At 38.1% G+C, this 24,883-nt stretch overlaps 1 pseudogene; it reads left to right on the top strand.

The window, feature by feature from the left end:
* Positions 1 to 315: 315 nt before the first annotated feature.
* Positions 316 to 17,824, top strand: LOC120861606 (annotated as a pseudogene).
* The last annotated feature ends 7,059 nt before the right edge of the window (positions 17,825 to 24,883 follow it).

The following is a 24,883-nucleotide window of genomic DNA, read 5'->3' as shown; positions in this document are numbered from 1 at the left end:
ATATGACCAATCTTATGAGAAACATATGTTTTTATGTTTCCCCATTTATTAAGTTCCATAAAACATGTTATTTAGTAGACTTACTAAAATGAATTTTTATACTTTAAAATTGTCAATTAAAAATATAATTTTTCTATTTTAACCTATTTAAAGCAAGCTCCTAGAATGTCAAAATTATTTCCTCTAAAATGTATACTTATTACATATCTATTCCTGAATAAATACTATACAATACTGTGCCAATTAACAACTGTCAAAGTTCTCTGCCTATAAGTGCCATTTCCGAACTCCAGAAATTAACTTTTAACGTGATCTATGTCTAAATTGCCACTTCACTTCTGGGCCCAGCAAACATTCATCCTTTGCAGAGCAGTGTGTGAGGGAGCTGCTGTTGTGGCATCCGAGAAGTGGGTTTCAGCAATTCCATTGCTGCAGCTCTGCTATACTGACTGTGGATTCTGTGAGAAAGCTTTGGTGTGGCCCCTGACATGAGCCACTGGCTCAATCTGAAGGTTATTCTGGAGAAACTCGTGGAAAGAGGCCACGAAGTGACTGTGTTGGTGTCTCCACAAAATTTTATCACTGACTACAGCAAGCCTTCCACCATGAACTTCAAGATTCTCCCCATGCCACAGGACAGAGAAGCTAATGAAAATAGACTAAATGACTTTTTAGACCTATCAGTTAATGTCATGCCTTCATTGTCACCTTGGCAATCAGCAAAATCTGCAAGACTTTTTTTTTTCCAAATGAGTGGATATTTAAAACTTGTCTGTGAGAGTGTCATCTAAAACTGGACAATCTTGAAGAAACTCTAGGACACCAACTATAATGTTATGATTATAGACCCTATGATGCCCTGTGGAGAGCTGATTGTTGAGATTCTAGGAAACCCTTCTGTATACACACTAAGGCATTCCATGGGTGGCACGATGGAGAAATACTGTGGGCAAATTCCATCCTAACCTTCCTACATGCCTGTTGACATGGCAGGACTAACATACAAAATGACCTTTATGCAAACAGTAAAAAATTTAATGCTTTCCATTTTCTTTGACTTCTGGCTCCAACCACATGACACTCAGCTTTGGGACTAGTTTTAAAGTGAAGTGTTAGGTAAGAGATTCTGCTTTTCATTCTGAAGTAGTTATCAGAAAAAGCTAAGGAGGTTTAATAAAAGTCTAGGAAGATGAAAGGAATATATTTTTAAAACTGTCACTTCCCCCCAAATTCCACAATTAACACCAATGAACTGTGGTTCAACAATTAATTGGGAAAGGGAGGCAAGAAACGTCTTGCTGTGGTTCCTCTTTCTTTACAGTCATCTATCTTGTAGAATACTTCAATACCTAAACGATTGTTACCAAAGCAAAATAAATATAAAACTTGTTGCTGCTGCTGCTGCTAAGTCACTTCAGTTGTGTCCGACTCTGTGCAACCCCATAGATGGCAGCCCACCAGGCTCCCCCATCCCTGGGATTCTCCAGGCAAGAACACTGGAGTGGGTTGTCATTTCCTTCTCCAATACATGAAAGTGAAAAGTGAAAGGGAAGTCTCTCAGTCGTGTCCGACTGTTAGCGACCCCATGGACTGCAGCCTACCAGGCTCCTCCATCCATGGATTTTCCAGGCAAGAGTACTGGAGTGGGGTGCCATTGCCTTCTCTGATAAAACTTGCTAATAAGCCTCAATCCAATGAAAGATGTATTTTTTGTCACATGCAGAATATCACAAGTAAGTCTAATACACTGAGCTTTTCAGCAGTAAAGAATCTCCCTGCAATGCAGAAGATGCAGGAATTGCAGGTTCAATCCCTGGATCAGGAAAATACCCCGGAGGAAGAAATGGCAACCCACACCAGTATTCGTATTAGGAAAATTCCATGCACAGAGAAGCCTGTTGGGCTAGAGTCCATAGGGTTGCAAAGATTCAGACACAACCAAGCAACTGAGCACAAACACACAGCGAGTTTTCACAGGGGAGGACATTGGACTTCTGCTTAGTTCAGTTCAGTTGCTCAGTTGTGTCCAACTCTTTGTGACCCCATAGACTGCAGCACACCAGGCCTTCCTGTCCATCACCAACTCCCGGAGTTCACTCAAACTCATGTCCATTGAGTCAGTGAAGCCATCCAACCATCTCCCATCCAACCATCTCATCCTCTGTTGTCCCCTTCTCCTCCTGCCCTCAATCTTTCCCAGCATCAGGGTCTTTTCCAATGAGCCAGTTCTTCACATCAGGTGGCCCAAGTGTTGGAGTTTCAGCTTCAACATCATTCTTTTCAATGAACATTCAGGACTGATTTCCTTTAGGATGGACTAGTAGGATCTCCTTGCAGTCCAAGGGAATGCTCAGTAAAGGGAGTGAATGTTTGTTAAAGGAGGAAGGTAATCTCCTTACCTGATCCAGTAATAAACTGAAAGGGATTAAATTTGTTATTTGATTTTTTCTCTACAATTTTTGAAAATCACACATTATTAGAATTAAAATTTATACCATCATTCTGTTTGCCCATAGTACCCTTTATTCCTATGTCTCTCTTAAATTTAGGATGAAAATTTAGTAAGTCCTATGTGAACTGCTTCATCATAGCTGGTCATATTGAAAAGTTTCCTAGTATGTTATACTTCTTGTGTGGATGCTCAGTCACTTCAGTCATGTCTGACTCTTTGTAACCCAATGGACTGTAGCCTACAGGCTTCTCTGTCCATGGGATTCTCCTGGCAAGAATACTGGAGTCTGTTTTCATGCCCTCCTCCAGGGGATATTCCCAACCTAGGAATAAAATCCATGTCTCTTGAATCTCCTGCATTTTAGGTGGATTCTTTATTTACCCAGTGAGCCACCTTGGAAGCCTGTTATACTTCTTAGGGGAGTATGATACAGAAACCTAAAAAATTATGTATCAACTTGAAAGAGTTTATAGCTCTAAATGTTAAAAAGAGCTTATTTTTCACTACACTAGTTACATATATTCTATTTGTAATTGTTTGCCTTTCCTAATAAAGAATCATTTTCTTTTGCCATTTTCACATATCTAGGTTATATCTGATTCCATCAACTGAGGCTGGCTTTCATTCCAAATTCTTTTTTTTTTTTTAATAAAGTATAGTTGATTTATAAGGTTGTGTTAATTTCTGCTGTATAGCCAAATGATTTAGTTTTACATAGTATACATTATTTGTCTTCTTTTTCATTATAATTTATCTCACAATATTGAATATATTTCTCAGTGCTTTACAGAGCTTCCCTTGTAGGTCAGTCAGTAAAGAATCTGCCTGCAGTGCAGAAGACCTGGGTTTGATCCTTGGGTAGGGAAGATCCCCTGGAGAAGGGAATGGTCAACTCACTCCAGTATTCTTGCCTGGAAAATTGCATGGACAGAGAAGCCCAGTAGGCTACAGTCAATGGGGTCACACAGAGTCAGACACGACTGAGTGACTATCACACACACCTCTTTAAAGGACCTACCTTCAAATACTCTCAGACTTCAATATATGAATATTAGAGGAACATAATTCAGTCCATAATTTTGATTTTTAATAGATACATTGTTTAATAGAGCTAAGATTAAAAAAACAAACGCTTAAAAATCCTTAGCTTTACACATGATTTTGAATTTACACTGCATTTATTTTACAATAAATAATATAACAACCAATAAGCACTTCCTGGTGTAGACAGTGAGTTAGGTACCTTATTCAAGGTAAATAAGACCAGGGCCTTGACCTCAATTCTTCTTTCAGAAATACATGTAAAACATAGAATTAGAAATATATTCTGATAATTAGAGATACTGTCCTAGTTCCACTCAATAATTTTCTGGGATATTTGTTGTATTACTCATTAATATAGGGAAGGTATATGATTCTGCTGGGCTTCCCTGGTGGTTCAGCAGCAAAGCGTCTGCCTGCAATGCAGGAGACCCGGGTTCAATTCCTGGGTCGGGAAGATCCCCTGGAGAAGGAAATGGCAATCCACTCCAGTACTCTTGCCTGGAAAATCCCATGGATGGAGGAGCCTGATAGGCTACAGTTCATGGGGTCGCAAAGAGTCGGACACGACTGAGCAACTTCACTTCACTTCATATGATTCTGTATGGATATATATTATGAAACAAATATAGTACTTAGTAACAATTGGAAAATTTTAACTCTATTATCTCTAACAGATCTTTCTTTTACTGTAAGCACTGTGCTTCCCTGATAGCACAGGCAGTAAAGAATCCACCTACAATGCTGGAAACCAAGGCTCACTTCCTGAGTTGGGAAGATCCCCTGGAGAAGGGAATGACAATCCCCTCCAATATTCTTTCTTGGAGAATTCCATGGACAGAGGAGTCTGGTGGGCCACAGTCTGTGGGGTCACAAAGAGTCAGACATGACTGAACAACTAACACTTTCACACCATCATTGATTTTCATTGCTGTACTCTATCATGTTCTTTATTAAGCAGTTCTGAATGCACTATGAGTATCATTTCATTCTGATATAATGATAAACATAGCTAATATAAATTGCTAAAAAAATAGACAAAAGCATATATAATGAGTGTAATCAGCTTCATGTTTTTCCTATATAAGAAATTTTAACTTTTCTTGATTTTCATCAAGATATTGTCTATGTATTATTAAAATATATATATATTCTTCTTTTTTACCAATAAGAACAATGACTAATCATCTTTATCTATTTTTTCACTTAATATGGATTTGATATATTTACTCACAACATATTAAAATCTACATTATTCTTTAAATTGATGCAGCAATATTCATAAGAATGGATATAACAGATCATTGAATTGATCTAATGTGAAAGCCCATACTTATATTTTCCAGCTCTGGTGTTACCAAAATAAATTGTTGCCCTAAACTCATTGTACTTATATCTCAGGCACAATGCCCTCTAACATTTTTGAACCATTTAGCTCTTATCCTCAGACCTTTCCGTACGTGTGTTAGTCACTTCGTCGTGTTCAACTCTATGAGACCTCATGGACTGTGGCCCACCAGGCTCCTCTGTTCATGCAGTTCTCCAGAGAACACTGGAGTGTGTTGCCATTCCCTTCTCAGGGGATGTTCCCAACCCAGGGATTGAACCCTGGTCTCTTGTGTTGCAGGCAGACTCTTTACCATCTGAGCCACCCAGAAAGCCCAATTATTTCATTTTCTGATGGGCTGTTTATCTTTTTGGTCCCTAACTGGTCTGATCTGGCATTTAGATAATTTAAAGCCTTTTGTTAATGACATGTATTACAAACATCTTTTTAACTCATTAATTGACTTTGAAATTGTAACTAATTTATATCAACAAAATATTTTATAAATATTTTAAAGTATTATACATGTGATTTCAGATTTTAGAAATATCAAACCAATACAAAGTGAAAAAATACAAGTATATAGTTGAAATATATGAGGAAATAAACTTCTATATATCCTATAAACAAGTTAAGAAATAGTTTGTTTTCTTAACAAGCTATTTCTTATTCCTTAACAAATTTCTTAAGGACACCTTTCTTCCAATAGAAACTACCAGACTGAATTTTGTGAACATTTTCTTAGAAATTTTGTCTATCATTATATGTGATTTCCTCAACACTCTCTGTTTAGATTTTCTAAAATACTATACAAGTGGAATCATAGATGTGCTACTTATGCTGAATACTTTTAAAGATGCAATCGTGTGTTTTCTTCATTTTTTAAGCTCTATGGATAGTGCTCTATTGTGTGATTATAACATGACATTCTGTGGATGGACAACTATTTACAGTATTTTATATGATGTGACTATTATAAACATTCCTGCATATTCCTCTGTTGTAGAAGAGAAATAGTACTAATAGGATATAAACTGTATATTTATATTTTCTCCTACTAGATAATTTTAGAGTTTTCTCCAAAGAAATTATACCCTAACCAAATCTATACAGATTTTTGCCTTAGCCAATACAGCATTTTAGTCCTTATTGTGCCACATCATGCAGTTCAGTTTAGTTCAGTGGCTCATTCATGTCCGACTCTTTGCAGCCCCATTAATGACAGCATGCCAGGGCTCCCTGTCCATCGCAAACTCCCGGAGTTAACCCAAACTCATGTCCATCGAGTCAGTGATGCCATCCAGCCATCTCATCCTTTGTCATCCCCTTCTCCTCCTGCCCTCCATCTTTCCCAGCATCAGGGTCTTTTCTAATAAGTCAGCACTTCACATCAGGTGGCCAAAGTATTGGAGTTTCAGCTTCAGCATCAGTCCTGCCAATGAACACCCAGGACTGATCTCCTTTAGGATGGACTAGTTGGATCTCCTTGCAGTCCAAGGGACTCTCAAGAGTCTCCTCCAACACCACAGTTAAAAAGCATCAATTCTTTGGTGCTCAGCTTTCTTCACAGTTCAACTCTCACATCCATACATGACCACTGGAAAAACCATAGCCTTGACTAGATGGACCTTTGTTGGCAATGTAATGTCTTGGCTTTTTAATATACTATCTAGGTTGGTCATAACTTTCCTTCCAAGGAGAAGCATCTTTTATTTATTTATTTATTTATTTATTTATTTTCCCACTGCTGGGCATACACACTGAGGAAACCAGAATTGAAAGAGACACATGTACCCCAATGTTCATCGCAGCACTGTTTATAATAGCCAGGACATGGAAGCATCTTTTAATTTCATGGCTGCAATCACCATCTGCAGTGATTTTGGAGACCCCCCCCCAAAAAAAAAAGTCTGACACTGTTTCCATTGTTTCCCTATCTATTTCCCAAGAAGTGATGGGACCAGATGCCATGATCTTAGTTTTCTGTATGTTCAGCTTTAAGCCAACTTTTTCACTCTCCTCTTTCACTTTCATCAAGAGGCTTTTTAGCTCCTCTTCACTTTCTGCCATAAGGGTGGTGTCATCTGCATATCTGAGGTTATTGATATTTCTCCTGGCAATCTTGATTTCAGCTTGTGCTTCTTCCAGTCCAGCATTTCTCATGATGTACTCTGCATAGAAGTTAAATAAGCAGGGTGACAATATACAGCCTTGACGTACTTCTTTTCCTATTTGGAACCAGTCTGTTGTTCCATGTCCAGTTCTAACTGTTGCTTCCTGACCTACATATAGGTTTCTCAAGAGGCAGATCAGGTAGTCTGGTATTCCCATCTCTTGCAGAATTTTCCAGAGTTTATTGTCAAAGGCTTTGGCATAGTTAATGAAGCAGAAAGAGATGTTTTCCTGGAACTCTCTTGCTTTTTTGATGATCCAGCGGATGTTGGCAATTTGATCTCTGGTTCCTCTGCCTTTTCTAAAACTAGCTTGAACATCTGGAAGTTCACAGTTTCACATATTGCTGTAGCCTGGCTTGGAGAATTTTGAACAATACTTTACTAGCATGTGAGATGAGTGCAATTGTGCAGAGGTCTGAGCATTCTTTGGCATTGCCTTTCTTTGGGACTGGATGAAAACTGACCTTTTCCAGTCCTGTGGCCACTGCTGACTTTTCCAAATTTGCTGGCATATTGAGGGCAGCACTTTCACAGCATCATCTTTCAGGATTTGAAACAGCTCAACTGGAATTCCATCACCTCCACTAGCTTTGTTCGTAGTGATGCTTTCTAAGGCCCACTTGACTTCACATTCTAGGATGTCTGGCTCTAGGTTAGTGAGCATACCATCGTGATTATCTGGGTCGTGGAGATCTTTTTTGTACAGTTCTTCTGTGTATTCTTGCCACCTCTTCTTAATATCTTCTGCTTCTGTTAGGTCCATACCACTCTGTCCTTTATTGAGCCCATCTTTGCATGAAATGTTCCCTTGGTATCTCTAATTTTCTTGAAGAGATCTCTAGTCTTTCCCATTTTGTTGTTTTCCTCTATTTCTTTGCATTGCTTGCTGAGGAAGGCTTTCTTATCTCTTCTTGCTATTCTTTGGAACTCTGCATTCAGATGCTTATATCTTTCCTTTTCTGCTTAGCTTTTTGTTTCTTTGCTGTTTACAGCTATTTGTAAACCCTCCTCAGACAGCCGTTTTGCTTTTTTGCATTTCTTTTCCATGGGGATGGTCTTGATCCCTGTCTCCTGTACAATGTCACGAACCTCTGTCCATAGTTCATCAGGCACTCTGTCTATCAGATCTAGTCCCTTAAATCTATTTGTCACTTCCTCTGTAAAATCATAAAGGATTTAATTTAGGTCATATCTGAATGGTCTAGTGGTTTTCCCTACTTTCTTGAATTTAAGTCTGAATTTGGCAATAAGGAGTTCATGATCTGAGCCACAGTCAGCTCCTGGTCTTGTTTTTGCTGACTCTATAGAGCTTCTCCATCTTTGGCTGCAAAGAATATAACCAATCTGATTTCAGTGTTGACCATCTGGTGATGTCCATGTGTAGAGTCTTCTCTGGTGTTGTTGGAAGAGGGTATTTGCTATGACCAGTGCGTTCTGTTGGCAAAATCTATTAGCCTTTGCCTGCTTCATTCCATACTCCAAGGCCAAGTTTGCCTGTTACTCCAGGTGTTTCTTGACTTCCTACTTTTGCATTCCAGTCCCTTATAATGAAAGGGACATCTTTTTGGGGTGTTAGTTCTAAAAGGGCTTGTAGGTCTTCATAGAACCGTTCAACTTCAGCTTCTTCAGTGTTACTGGTTGGGGCATAGGCTTGGATTACCATGATATTGAATGGTTTGCCTTGGAAATGAACAGAGATCATCCGGTGGCTGCTATGGACATTGCATAAAATGCGATGGCTGCGTTGGACCATGCAGGAGGCATGGCTGAGAGGAGCTACCCCACAGCCAAAGTCAGGGTGGCGACCGGAGCGCCAGGCTGTGACGGCACAGGAGCGGCCAAGTGGAGCTACCCCATGGCTGAGGTTATGGGCAGCGGCTGAGAGGAGCAACCCCATGTCCAAGGAATGGCTGCACGGGCGCAGGAGGGCAGAGAGGAGCCTCTCCACATTCAATGTCTGGAGGGGCGACTCATCCAAGTAAGGAGCAGCGGCTGCGCTTTGCTGGAGCAGCCATGAAGAGATACCCCACATCTGAGGTAAGAGAAACCCAAGTAAGATGGTAGGTGTTGTGAGAGGGTTCAGAGGGCAGTCACACTGAAACCATAATCACAGAAAACTAGTCAATCTGATCACACAGACCACAGCCTTGTTTAACTCAATGAAACTATGCCATGCCCTGTGGGGCCACCCAAGACAGATGGGTCATGGTGGAGAGGTCTGACAGAATGTGGTCCACTGGAGAAGGGAATGGCAAACCACTTCAGTATTCTTGCCTTGAGAACCCTATGAACAGTATGAAGAGGCAAAATGATACTGAAAGAGGAACTCCTCAGGTTGTTAAGTGCCCAATATGCTACTGGAGATCAGTGGAGAAATAATTCCAGAAAGAATGAAAGGATGGAGCCAAAGCAAAAACAATACCCAGCTGTGGATGTGACTGGTGATAGAAGCAAGGTCCAATGCTGTAAAGAGCAATATTGCATAGGAACCTGGAATGTCAGGTCCATGAATCAAGGCAAATTGGGAGTGGTCAAACAGAAGATGGCAAGAGTGAACGTTGACATTCTAGGAATCAGCGAACTAAAATGAACTTGAATGTGTGAATTTAACTCAGATGACCATTATATCTTTTACTGTGGGCAGGAATCCAGTAGAAGAGATAGAGTAGCCATCATGGTCAACAAAAGAGTCCAAAATGCCACATCATTACTTTTAGCATATTATTGAATGAGTTTTAGTAACAGTCATCTTGAGAAATAATTGACATACCATAAAATTTCCCCAAGAACCGTGATATTTACTACGTTTACAAAGTTCAACCATTGTCTCCATGTTCTAATTCTGTAATCCCCCCAAGAGATGATTTTTTTTTTTAAGTTTTGTTAGTGAGATGGGTCTGAAATGGTATCTTAGGTTTTATTTAGATTCCCTTGGTTATTCCTGAGATTGAGTAAATTTTTATACAGGGGATTTTGCCAGTTCATGAGCCACTTCAAGGTCCACAGCTGGTACTGAGGTCTGGATATTTACTACTCAGCATGGAGGTGGGAATGACTCTTCTTGTGTGCCTTGGCATATGGTGTGGGTGATACAATCAAAAAGAAACAGCCTGTCACTGAGTTCTCAGAGATACAAAGCTTTTTGCCATGTCTGCAGCCAGGAACACACTCTTTGGGTCTGTATCCTTGTGCAAACTTCCCTTCTCAAATGTCATTTTCTGTTTTGGAGTGCACCCAAATTTCACAGTCTCCTATCTGGATCCCAGAGCTCCCACAAAGACACATAGGTCTGTGAATAAACACCAAATCATTGCTGGGGAGAGTACATGAGACACATCTTATTTGGTCATCCTGCTCAAAATATTTGGAAGGGTAATACTCCCTTCGCTTGTATTTCTTCTGGAGTACCTTGATTATTCTTAGCTTTCTGCTCTTTTATTATGGATTTTAAAAATTAAAAACAAAATTCTACAAAAATCATCAAATTTCATGAAGATTGGGGTTTTGAAATTTTAGTAAGAATTACAAAGAATCTGTATACTGATTTGAAGAGAATGGTCATCTTTATGATTTTTGATTTCCTACCAATAAATGTGATAGCTCTTTATTTTACTACAATGGATTTCAGTAAGACATTATAATTCTAATTATATAAAGTTTGCATATCTTTTTTATAACTATTCAGGAATTATAAGTCAAAGTATACATTTTAGTTATATTTTCTTTTATTCATACACAAAAATTGCAGTTGTCGTTTTATCTTTTTTTTTTGTATTCATTGAAATGACAGACTCTCACATTTATTCTAATAACAAATCTGTATATTCTTTTGGAATAAACAGAGAATTTCAGATGATCTAAACAGACACTCAAGAGCAAAAACTCAGGATGGGAAATCATTACAGGAACCAGTGCCTGGGTAGGAACACCTGAAATGTAATTGATGAATTGCTGGAGATTCACTGTGGATAATTCTGAGAGAAAAAATCCATTGGGATCCAGTTCTATGGGGGTCCCCCAAATATAGTAAGTTTTACTTCCAGGAACTCAGGCAATTTCCATATTAAATATCAGAAAAAAATCTCTTGCTTTCAGTGAGGGGAGATAGAAAGGAAGCATTCTGAAAGAAGCCAGAACACTGTTCTTACCAACAAGGTCTGTCCTCAGAATAAATTAGTTAATGGATGCACAACGTGCTGGGAGAATTATCAGAGCCTAACTGACTTGGGGCAAGAAAAACACCATACTCTAGGTCCCTCTAGACTACTTCATAGAAAAGGGATATTTTAACTCTAGACCATCCTGCTCCATATAAAGTGGAAAAAAAAAATTGAGAAATAGTTGTGAAGAGTCCAGAGACTTAGACTAATACTGAGACTAATCCTAAGACTCTAGGATGCTTCTCTCCCCAATTTATCACCACATTTAAAAAAATCCATTTACAGTTCTACCCAGTACATCATGTCTGGGTATCAAGGAAAAAATTACAAGGAACATCAAAAAGCAAAAACACATTTTGAGTAGACAGAGCAATCATCAGAACCAGAGATGCCAAGAATGTTGTAATTATCAAAGCAAGGATTAAAACAACTCTGAGTAATATGCTAAGGGTTCTAATGGATAAAGTAGACAGTATGTAAGAATATATCATCTGTATAAGCAAAGACATGCAAAACCAAAAAAGAGATAAATACATTGTAACAAAAATGAATTCAAGAATGAAATTATACTAATTCTATACAGTCATTTTTATTTTATTTTTCTTTCCAAGGAAGAGCTAAATGCAAGTTTATATATATATATATATATAAATTTTCTTTACTTTACAATACTGTATTGGTTTTGCCATACATTGACATGAATCTGCCACAGGTGTACATGAGTTCCAAATCCTGAACTCCCCTCCCACAACACTCCCCATATCATCTCTCTGGGTCATCTCAGTGCACCAGCCCAAGCATCCTGTATCCTGTATCGAACCTAGACTGGCAATTCATTTCTTACATGATAGTATACATGTTTCAAAGCCATTCTCCCAAATCATCCCACCCTAGTCCTCTCCCACAGAGTCCAGAAGGCTGTTCTATACATCTGTGTCTCTTTTGCTGTCTCGCATACAGGGTTATCATTACCATCTTTCTAAATTCCATATATATGTGTTAGTATACTGTATTGGTGTTTTTCTTTCTGGCTTCACTCTGTATAATTGGCTCCAGTTTCTTCCACCTCATTAGAACTGATTCAAATGTATTTTTTTAATGGCTGAGTAATACTCCATTGTGTATATGTACCACAGCTTTCTTATCCATTCATCTGCTGATGGACATCTAGGTTGCTTCCATGTCCTGGCTATTATTAACAGTGCTGCAATGAACACTGGGGTACATGTGTCTCTTTTTAAAGGATAGAAGTTGAGGGAATAATTTCTAACACATTTTATGAGAATTGCTGTTTTTGTTTAGTTACTAATGCTGTCCGATTCTTTTGTAACTCCATGGACTGTAGCCTCCCAGTCTCCTCTGTCCATGGGATTTTCCAGGCAAGAATACTGGAGTGGGTAGCCATGTCCTCCTCCAGGAGAATCTTCCCAACCTAGGAATTGAACCCATGTCTCTTACATCTCTTGCATTGGTAGGTGGGTTCTTTACCACTAACACCACCTGGGAAGGTCTTAGTGCCCATTAATCAATTATTTATATAATTCTCCACTGTGTTCATAACTCATTTTGTGTAATATAATTCTAGGAAAAAGATTGGCAGTAAATTTTAATTCCATATTTTTTTTACCAGTCCTCAGTATGACATTTAGAATGTCTTAGGAAATTATATAACAAATTTTGCACACTTTTGCACAGTTTTGTTCTTTTCACATTTGATTGACTTTGCATTTCACACTGTGCATAACTATTTCAAATAGAAAATTCTAGAGAACACTTTAAGCTTGGTCTTTCTTAAAATGTGGCCTGCAGTTTTAATCAATAACTTTACCTAAGGACTTAGTAATCAAGGCAGGATGTCACACATATGGAACAAGACATGAGAAGAACATAAACATATTGTTAAGAAAACTAAGGCAGTGCTCTCATCTAATCTCTGACATTTTCAAGCTCAATATCCTTGGAAATTGCCTCTTTACTATCAAATTAAATCATTGCCTATGTTACTTCAGACATATATCCAAACACTACAAAGTAGTAACAATTCTAAAAACAGGTTATCCATCCTAGGGAATATTTGATCACCAATTTTGAATAAAACCCTCAAGAAAGGAGCATTCAATTTTCTTTACTTAGATGTAAAACAAATTTTCCGTGTATATAAGTGATTGACTGGATACTTGCAAATACATGTTTTTTTTCTCCATAATTTTCTAAAATTAATACTTGGAATTTGTCTCTTTCAAAAACATCATTGAGAGATAACACTCAAATAAGTGTGTGATATTAATAATGCATGCATGTGTGCTCTACATTCCAGAGGTGATTGTATTAGGTATAAGTTACTCAGTGATTTCCTACTGAGAAAACAATGGAAAATCAATGAAGTGATGATATTTGACTCAGCAAGTTAAGGTAAACTGATATTTGTGAGATTCTTCAACAATGAAAGTAAACAAACAGCAGTGAAAGCTGAAACAAGCTGAAAAGTAGAAATAGAGGCCGAATGGAAATTAGAAAACCACTGAGAGTTGACTTAGTGTTAATAAGCTAGAACTACTCTGTCATCTGCATTTAACTGGGGAGAAACAATGAGTATTAAATCCACCGGTACTTGGAGTAGTGGTTAAAATTTTTGATTGAATTTATTTCCTGAAAGAACTTATTTTTGTCAAAGAATTGCATTTTTATTTGATTTTGTTGAATTTATTTTTATTTTACACATTACTGTTCTTTCACTACCCAAACATTCTTTCTGTCTCCTTCCCACCTCCCATCCTTGTCTTCTATCCTTTTTCCTTTGTTCCTTCCCTCCCTGAATCTCTTCGTCCTTATTCCTTTACATTTCCTTTCCTTTTAACATCTAGATGTGATAAGAAATCTAGAGAAACCATATTTATTGTTTTCCCCTGTAGCACTTCAGAAAATCAATGCTGCAAATTTCCCCCAGCAAGTATGTACACTAATAACTTGGAGAAAACTTTATTTTCTCCAGGAAGACCCACTGTGCTTTGTGAGACCATGGGAAAAGCAGAATTTGGCTCATTAGGACCTATTGGGATTTTGAATTTCCTTGCCCATACTTACTGAATTTTGAGTTTGTAGGAGGTTCGTATTGTATATATGCCAAACCATTACCTAAGGTAAGTCTATTACAGTAAAGGGATTTTTTTGTGCATCTTTCATGATAAAATCTTTGTTCTTTAAAGTTTATGTTTCAATAACAGAGATATGCTGCTTAATGTCTTCAGTTTACTACTCCAAGTATATTTTCAAAACCATTGGGGTCTCATATGAATGTTGTTACCTTTTTTTCCCCCCTTACATTGATATTTAAGCAAAAGAATGAAGTCTTCCAAGTGACATGTTAAAAAATATAAGTGTGTTCATATACTTGTAGATATTGGATTGAAAGAACCTTGGAAATCACTAAGGAGCCTGCTGTAGTCTTCCTAACAGGCATGATGGACTTCTGAATAGGGGTATTTATTATGATCGGCTGAGTGATAAGTTGCTTCAGTGAGTCTTGAGCAGACTCGTACTACAGACTTTGCTCAGTAAGAAGAAGTTAAGTGTTGCTGGAAGACGTGAAATCAGACAGGGCTTCTTGGAGAGCAATGGACTTTACTCAGCCAGGAAAGAGTTGAAAAAGTTTTCTGATATGACGATGAGTTCAATTTCAAATTCATTTTAAGAAGTGAAAAGAATTTTCTGGTGAAGATTTCTAGAAACTGTCTGGTTAATACAAAGTTTCAGTCTCATCAGAGAGCACAAGAAATAAATCAGGAGTCATCAACATAAATTAGAAAACATAAAACTGAGAAATCTAAATGTTGAATTGGTTCTTCATGACCATAATATCTGGGTATTTTGGAGTGAAAAAAAATTGTATATCCATATTTCAATGTTATTAAAGAATAAATATGAGCTGCCAGAAATATTGGAAGGAAACAATATTTAGAAGTAAAAGGAAATAAGAGGTAAACATAGAAAGAATATTGTACTATGTCAATGGGCAGTGAGGAGACGGTTATTCATTAACCTGGGTGTAGGTAAATGATCTGGTAAAGAATTTGCCCATGATATGGGAAACCCCAGTTCAATTCCTGGGTCTGGAATATTCCCTGGAGCAGAGATAAGCTCCAGTATTCCTGAGCTTCCCTCGTGGCTCAGATGCTAAAGAATCTGCCTGCAATGTGGGAGACCTGGGTTCAATCCCTGAGTTGGGAAAATTCCCTGCAGGAGGACATGGCAACCCACTCCAGTATTATTGCATGGAGAATCCTCATGGACAGAGGAGACTGGTGGGCTGCAGTCCATGGGGTCACAAAGTTGCTCACATGAGTGAGCAACTAAGCACAGCACAGCACAGGTAAATGAGCATAATCTCTGTAGGAGATAGCAGGTGAAGAGGTATTCCCGGGAAAGTTCCTGATTTCTGTTAAGGGTAACATTGATACTGAAATTTAAATTTTCACTTCATTTGGAGGAGAACAGATGCATATATGTGTGTGGCTGAGTCCCTTTTTGCCCACCTGAAAATATAACAATATTTTGCTCTGCTATATTGCAATATAAAATATGACTAATTTTTTAAAAATGAAATTTGTTAACTACAAATTGGCACTTACCAAGAGCATTGCCAATGACTGAACAACAAGGCAGTTGCCATCTGCCTCTACTGAGATTGAAGCCCATGCTGCTATAGCTGTTGACCTTCAACAAGCCCTGAGGGAGTTCAGGGTGGATGAGGCACTCTGTGCTCCAGGGACTCTAGTAGGACAGGTCTTTAGATAGTGGATGTTTTTAGGAACAGATTTTATGATCTCAATCCTTACATCTCCTTATAGCTAGAGAAGCACTAAATCCCTTCATGGTGACATCAGACCCTTATGACTAACAAAAACCTTTTGTAAATTGAGTGCTTCATGATATTGAATTCCCCCTTCACCGAAACCTTATATATTGACTTTCCCCCACTGCCGCTTTGGAGCAGTCCCTCAGAGCTATCTGAGATGCTGCCTCCCGGGCTGCAGTCCTCATTTTGCCTCAAATAAAACTTAACTCACAACTCTTAAGTTGTACATCTTCTTTTAGTCGACAAATTTCACTTCAGGATTCTGAATATGTTTTCATACCAATCAAGTTATAGCTGAAGACAAGCTCTATTGAGTGTTATTACTGGAGATAATAATACATTATCTAAAATAGTTGAAAGAACAGAAAGAGACGTGATGTATTCCATGGCTCACCAGATAATACCATGCCATGCTATTACATTTATCCTTCTACCCCCAACTTTTCACATGCAATTTCAGAAAAATAACAGACATGTTTCATAAGAGGGGGAAATTATTCTATTCCAAACCCAATTATTAATATAGATACTTGCATAATATGAATACCAATCATGGCTTATGTCTCTGATGAAAAAATTATGCCAGTCACTAAACACAGAATAGAAAAGCACTGCGAGTTTAATCAAAACTCCTAATGAAACATGGTATAAGTGTGTAAGTCTTAATATATCTGTGTGTGTGTGTAATTTTTTTTTCAACCACTGTTTAGGGAGATGAATCAAAATGGTAAAACACCAATTCCTAGGATATCAGATATTCTGTTAACATTAGTTAAGCTAAAAATAGCAGTCTACATTTGTTTATGGCACTATCCTTCCCCTAGTAATTTTACTAGCTTTAAATTAAGAAACATCATTAATTGTAGGGTGACTACAAATAGTTGCAAAGAGATAACACATCTTTAGAGGGTGACATTCACATATATTTCATTTCTTAAAAGATCGTTTTTAGCCCTATTAATAAGTGAAGCAGTAAAGGTGAGTAAAGTATCCTGAACTAATAACAGGAAGTTAGATCAAGTTATTTAAAATATATTGCCTATAAACTGGTATGCTACAAATTTTAAAAGTCTAGTTTGAAACTCTTCTTGGGCTTCCTTATTAGGAATATCTTTACAAATTTGCAAATAGATCTGTTGGTTCATAAAATTAAATTTTGAGAGGCAACAGTAAAGAATCTACCTGCAATGCAGAAGACCTGGGTTTGATCGCTGGGTCAGGAAGATTCCCTGGAGAAGGGAGAGGCAACCCACTCCACTATTCTTGCCTGGAGAATTCCATGGACAAAGGAGTTTGACAGGCTACAGTCCATGAGCTTGCAAGAATTAGACACAACTGAGTGACTAAACACCATGAAAACATCTGGCTTTTATCACTTATTCATTTTGGATAATGGTTTGGGTCCATGTTTTTAGGTGTAATTACTCATTATATACTTAAGCCATCATTTTCAGAAACTCATTTCCTCTTAAGCAGACTAGATGGCTCTAGGTGGCATGAGACAGAATCAGTCTAACAGTGTCTCTCACAAATCTCTCAAGTCTGCCTATCTGGAGGTGTAGGAGAGCCTCTTCCCACTAGGATTCTGCACTTGTGTAACAGAGAAATTTATCCCTGCAGGAAATGGAAGAATTTGCTCCAAGTTCAGGTGAATATAGTATTGTGATGTTTCCTCTGGGGTCAGTGGTCACGTACTTCACAGAAGAAAAGGCCATTTGCTTTGCCTGAGCCCTCGCCCAGATTCTAGAGAAAGTTAGTTCAAACTCCAATCCTGGTGAGAAGCCACTTTGCAAACTGGAGAGAATGTGTAGCTAATAGTACTCTTTTCAGATGAAAGTTGTAACTCATCCTTTACTGAGCAGAACTAGTACCACCTTTAAGTAAAAATGTCTCAAAACATTCAAATGTATATGGGGCGCATTTTACCATTTGCCTTCTGAGTCTTCACAATACTATGAAAATACATCTTTTTAGGAAATCACTGATTTTCGATGAAAGAGAGATGAAAATGTTAAGATTCTAGTAACTTTTTATTGTGTGAAATCTTATGACTTGTATTGATTCTTTCCAAAAGTTCTCAGAGGTGTCAGCTCCAAGGTCCAGGAAAAGAGAGGTAACACCTAGAGGGGAATCACACTCACAAATATTCTGTATGTCTCTAGGCTTTATTAAGACTTAAAGTGTAGTTGGTTTAGAAATAGAAGACTAATCTTCCAACCAGTCCATTCTGAAGGAGATCAGCCCTGGGATTTCTTTGGAAGGAATGATGCTAAAGCTGAAACTCCAGTACTTTGGCCTCCTCATGCGAAGAGTGGACTCATTGGAAAAGACTCTGATGCTGGGAGGGATTGGGGGCAGGAGGAGAAAGAGACGACAGAGGATGAGATGGCTGGATGGCATCACTGACTCGATGGACATGAGTCTGAGTGAACTCTGGGAGTTGGTGATGGACAGGGAGGCCTGGCGTGCTGCAATTCATGGGGTTGCAAAGAGTCACACATGACTGAGCGACTGAACTGAAATGACTGAATCTTTCTAAATTGAATTTTCTATAGTTAGAACAATTAAAAATCCTAATGCTATTGTCAAAAAGTGTATATTTTCTTTTTTATTGCATTCAATTAACTTTGTTTATTCTAAATTTCTACTCTTCATATATTCCCATTCATGAAATACCCTATCTTCATATTTTTATACTAAAGTACATAAAACTCTATAATTGTACTAATTAGGCCTGTTAAAACTCTGTATTTTTAATTTTAGCTGTTCTATTAAAAAGTTTGCTACCTATTAGTATTTAATCTGAAATTTTCATGCAGAGTTTCAAAAAGAAAAAAATTATGTAAAAAAAAATTAGCATCCTAATGAAAAGTTGTTGCTGAACCACGGAAGACCCTGGGATTCTTGGCCTCTGGAGAAGAATTCAGTCCAGGGCCAGAGATGAGGCTTGATCGCTCAGAGCTTTTGTGTAATAAAGTTTTATTAAAATATAAAAGAAATAGAGAAAACTTCTGACACAGACATCAGAAGAGGGCAGAAAGAGTGCCCCCCTGCTAGTTTTTAGCTGGATGTTATATAGCTACTGCTGCTGCTGCTGCTAAGTCGCTTCAGTTGTGTCCGACTCTGTGTGACCCCATAGAAGGCAGCCCACCAGGCTCCCCCGTCCCTGGGATTCTCCAGGCAAGAACACTGGAGTGGGTTGCCATTTCCTTCTCCAATGCATGAAAGTGAAAAGTCAAAGTGAAGCCGCTCAGTCATGTATGACTCTTAGTGACCCCATGGACTGCAGCCTACCAGCTACTAGCAGTCTGCTAATTAGAATAAGGCAACGTCTCAAAACTCAGAGACTGGCACCAGTCCCCTCACCCACAACATGCATTTTGTGATAACATTGGCACCAGGTGAGTCGATTGACTCACAAAACGATTGACTCATAAAACGATTGACATGAATCTTGAAGAAAGGCAGGTTTCCAAGTAAATATAGAGTTCCATTAACATAGATTAGGAGAACAATGTATGAGTAAAACATACTGGTTTGTCAAGTTTGTTCTGAGTCTTAGGTGAACTTCAAGTCTTAGACTTGAAGACAAGAGTCTAGGGTAAATACATAGTTCATTAATATAGTTTAAGACAAACATTTCCAAACAATGATTAAGAAAAACACATTGGTTAGCTCAAGGTTTGAGAAAAGTTAAGTTCAAGTGGAGCCAGGTGTCATCATGGCAACACAGAATTTTAAGAGAAACCTCTTTTTAAATTTGTATGGAGAAGCGGAAAAAATCTAACACTTGCATCTTTCCTCCTGCCATTTAAAGTGAAAGTAAAGTCACTCAGTCGTGTCTGACTCTTTGGGACCCCATGGACTATAGCCCCAAGGCTCCTCTGTCCATGGGAATTTCCAGGCAAGAATACTGGAGTGGGTTGCCATTTCCTTCTCTAGGGGATCTTCCTAACCCAGGGATTGAACCTGGGTCTTCTGCTTTGTAGGCAGACACTTTTACCGTCTGCCCCACCAGGGAAGTCAGTCCTGCCACTTAAGAGAGAGATAAAATATGTCTGACACTTGTAGACTATTTCCTCCATTTAGAGACCTCTGGCCTTCCTGCTTGTTACCTTCGTACTAACAAGATACTTCATTAAATAATAGAGTATAAGCAAATCCTCTATCTCATCCCCCTTTAAAAACCAAACTGACAGTATCTGTACAACATTGAAATGGGAGAATAGTATGATTTAAGAAAACTAACAAGAGAATTGTTTTAACAGCTTAAGTCTCCATAAACAGACTTATTAAAATAAGCTTTACCTCTAGTGATTTAAGAAGCACAGATTCAATAAATGATTCAAACATCTTAAAAAGAGAGAGAGACAGGAAGAGACAGAGAGAGAGAGAGGGAGAGAGAGAGAGAAAACAGGAGAGAAAAAGAAGGAAGGAAGTGAGGGAAGGGAAAACAGCAAATCAGTCAAAAAGCAGACAATAAAAATTTTAAGTTAATTATATTTTTGGAAAACATCACATTTGAAACTTAAGAGTTCAGATGCCCTCATGACAAGTAGTAATCATGTTTGTTTTAATGCCTTTTAACACTCACCTTCTGTCTAAACTCATCCTGTGTATTTTCTATTTTTCACTTACAATGCCACTCTCGAAAGCCCTTCAAAAAAAGAAAAGACAAATAGTTTTACTTAATCTCAATGTTTGCAAACTACCTCTTTTTTATTGATATGCTCCTCTTCAACTTTTAGTTCTTTCAAACTAAATGCCTCAGACCGTAAAGCGTCTGTCCGCAATGCAGGAGACCCAGGTTCCATTCCTGGGTTGGGAAGATCCCCTGGAGAAGGAAATGGCAGCCCACTCCAGTACTCTTGCCTGGAAAATCCCATGGACAGAAAAGCCTGGTAGGCTACAGTCCACGGGGTCGCAAAGAGTCAGACACGACTTAGTGACTTCACTGTCTCTTTCACTTTCTCAACTATCCCAGAAAGTAAGACAAGTATATGTGAGCGGGGTTACCCACACAGAAGAAATGAGGGTTTGTGCGCCACCTGCCGATCATTCAGGGAAGAGCAGGATGAATTTAGAGGACATGCATGCTTCTCACCCTACTGGCTGAGATGTTGTCTTCTGTCTGTCAACGCCCCCAGATACTTTGCTCATGGCGCTAGTGATGTTCTGCTCCAGCCATGCCTACTTTCCTTCTGGGCCGTGCCTCACTCCTTGCAGCCAATATGTGTGAAACAAAAGAGTCAGCATTTTAGGCTACTATAGTGAAAAAAAAGAAAAAAAATCACCTTTATCCTGTCTCATCAGATTTTCCTCCACAGGATATTCATCCGGTTAGGCACAGAGAACTGCAGCTCTGCTTAGAATAAAATCCTACTTGATCAAGTACTATGCTATCTTGATCATAATCACAAATTAAACTAAAGAATAAGATGAAAGTGAAAAATATTTTGTATTGTCCCATTTGGGAATTGAAGTACAGAGTCGACTCCAAGAAAGCAGGGGCTATCTGAAGCTGTGGAATACAACCGTCATGTCTTGGAGCTTATCAGGGAAGGAGTCACTCTCAAAATTTAAAGGAATAAGGAAGAAATTTATGTTCATGACCCTCTCTATTCAGTTGTATTTTTATGCACGAGAGTAATTGGCATTCATACCAGTTATAAAATAGCTGAAAATATCTTTTATTACCTCCTATTGTTTCATAATCTGATCTTTGAGGTGTTATTCAACTCTCAAGTTCTCACTTAAACTCTCTTCTTCTTTTGAATTATGTGTAATGCCTAATTACATTGTAAGTTCTTCAGTTTTATGTATTTTTCCCTAATGTCGTGCAAGTTGTTGCTAAGTCACATTTTTCATCTTGCTTTCAGTGTTTGCTCCAAATGTGGATAGATACCATATTTTAAAATGTATTTCCAGGTTATCTCAGACTCAATTGTTTTTATTCAGACACAAATCTCAGAGCATAGTTATAACATTCCATGCACATTACTGAAACATGAACGTCAGGAGGTAGGAGAGAAGGTACACTCAAATGAAATATTGTGCAGCTTTTCTAGAGAAGCTAGTCTGTGCAAACCACCTGCTAAAAGCCCTAGAGACAAGCCTTTCTAGACAAAGACGTCAATGTATTCATTTCCAAAGGAAAGAAACTCAATATTTGCCATGTGTGCATTCTGAAAAGTCATCCTTGTGGTCCATTTCCCCCTCCACCCATATTCTAGTCCAAAGATTTTTGTTTAGAGACATGTTCAAATCATAATTTTCATGACACTGTAAATTTCATTAAGAGCAGGAAAGTGAGTTAAGAAGCTTCAGCAGGCCTTGCTATGATATTTTGTTTCTCAGAAATGATGATCTTGATGTCTAATTGTTTTGCTGTTACCAAGTTGTTAATTGCTGATAATTTAGTTCGTTTTACTGAATATCAGATTGGTAAATTCTATAATTTTAAAAAATTCTACTTCTCTTTATTAAAGGCTTATAATTTTCTTGTTGATTTGGAAGCATTGCTGTAAAAATTATAAATACATGTAGAATATTTCAAGAAAATACTTGAAACTGTTTATTTTACAATGCCTTAACATGAATCCTAAACTTAATTCTAAGTCTGAAATTATCTGATTATAAAAAGTGTTTAGTGTACAGTGCATACATATAATGTATTTATATTCCATTTTTTTATTTAAAAGAATTAATGAATACAAGGATTATACTTAAATACATACACATAGCAGCTTTGAGTACTCATAATATTCTAACATAACAATCATAAAGAAGTAGAATACTGCTGTATTGTTCAGTTGCTAAGTCGTGTCCCACTCTTGACCCCATGGACTACAGCATGGGGCTCCTCTGTCCTTCACTATCTCCTGGAGTTTGCTCAGATTCATGTCCACTGAGTAGGTGATGCTATCTAATCATTTCATCTTCTGTAGCCCTCTTCTCTTCCTGCCTTCAATCTTTCCCAGCATCTGGGTCTTTTCCATTGAGTCAGCTCTTTGTATCAGGTGGCCAAAGTATTGGAGCTTCAGCTTCAGTATCAATTCTTCCAATGACTATTCAGAATTGATTTCCTTTAGGAATGACTGGTTTGATCTCCTTGCTGTATAAGGGACTCTCAAGAGTCTTCATCATCACATTTCAAAAGCATCAATTTTTTGGTGCTCAACTTTATTTATGGTCCAACTCTCACATTCATACATGACTACTGGAAAAATCATAGTTTGACTAAATGGATCTTTGTTGGCAAAGTAATGTCTCTGCTTTTTAATATGTCTAGGTTTGTCATAGCTTTTCTTCCATGGAACAATTGTCTTTTACTTTCATGGCTGCACTCACCATCTGCAGTGATTTTGAAACCCAAGAAAATAAACTTTCTCACTGTTTTCATTGTTTCCCCATCTATTTGCCATGAAGTGAAGGGACCGGATCTTCCCTTGGGCTTCCCTTGTAGCTCAGCTGGTGAAGAATCTGCCTGCAATGCAGGAGACCTGGGTTTGATCCCTGGGTTGGAAAGATCCCCTAGAGAAGGGAAAGGCTACCCACTCCAGTATTCTGGCCTGGAGAATCCCATGTATCCCAAAGAGTTGAACACAACTGAGCAACTTTCACTTTGATATGTCTTCTTGATGGAACAGGATGACATGATCTTAGTTTTCTGAATTTTGAGTTTTAAGCCAACTCTTTCACTCTCTTCTTTTGCTTTCATCAAGAGGCTCTTTAGTTCCTCTTCATTTTCTGCCATAAGGGTGGTGTCATTTGCATGTCTGAGGTTATTGATATTTCTCCCAGCAATCTTGATTCCTGCTTGTGCTTCATCCAGCCTGGCATTTTGCATGATGTACTCTGCGTACAAGTTGAATAAGCATAGTGACAATATACATCCTTGACCTATTCCATTCCCAATTTGGAACCTGTCCATTTTTCCATGTCTGGTTCTAACTGCTACTTCTTGAACTGCATACACGTTTCTCAGGAGGCAGGTAAGATGGTCTGGTATTCCCATCTCTTTAAGAGTTTTGCACAGTTTGTTGTGATCCACACAATTCATGACTTTAGCACAGTTAATGAAGCAGAAGTTTTTCTGGAATTCTCTTTCTTTTCCTGTGATCCAATGGATGTTGGCAATTTGAATTCTGATTCCTCTGCCTTTTCCAGATCCAGCTTGTACATATGGAAATTCTCGGTTCACATACTGCTAAAGCCTAGCTTGAAGGATTTTGAGCATAAACTTGCTGACATGTGAAATGAGAAGACTTGTTTTGTAGTTTGAACATTCTTTGACATTGCTCTTCATTGGGATTAAAATGAAAACTGACCTTTTCCAATCCTGTGGCCACTGCCCAGTTTTCCAAACTTCCTGATATATTGGGTGCAGCACTTAATATTATCATCTCTTAGGATTTTAATTATCTCAGCTGGAATTCCATAACATCTGGTAGTTTTGTTCATATTAATTCTTCTTAAGGCCCACTTGATGGACTACATCACACTCCAGTATGTCCAGCTCAAGTTAGTGACCACACCATTGTGATTATCCAAGTCATTAAGACCTTTTTAAATAGCTCTGTTTATTCTTGGCACCTCTTCTTAATCTCTTCTGCTTCTTTTAGGCCCCTGTAATTTCTCTCCTTGTCATACCCATCCTTGAATGAAATGTTCCCTCAGTATCTCCAATGTTTTTGAAGAAATCTCTAGTCTTTCCCATTGTATTGTTTTCTTGTATTTCTTTGCATTGTTCATTTAAGGAGGCCTTCTTATCTCCTTGCTATTCTCTGGAATTCTGCATTCAGTTGTATACACCTTTTCCTTTCTCTCTTGCCTTTTGCTTCTCTTCTTTCCTCAGATATTGCAAAGCCTCTT

This window comes from Oryx dammah, unplaced genomic scaffold (assembly GCF_014754425.2).
Source record: "Oryx dammah isolate SB20612 unplaced genomic scaffold, SCBI_Odam_1.1 HiC_scaffold_3, whole genome shotgun sequence".
Lineage (NCBI taxonomy): Eukaryota > Metazoa > Chordata > Mammalia > Artiodactyla > Bovidae > Oryx > Oryx dammah.
This window is presented reverse-complemented; position numbering and strand designations above follow the sequence as displayed.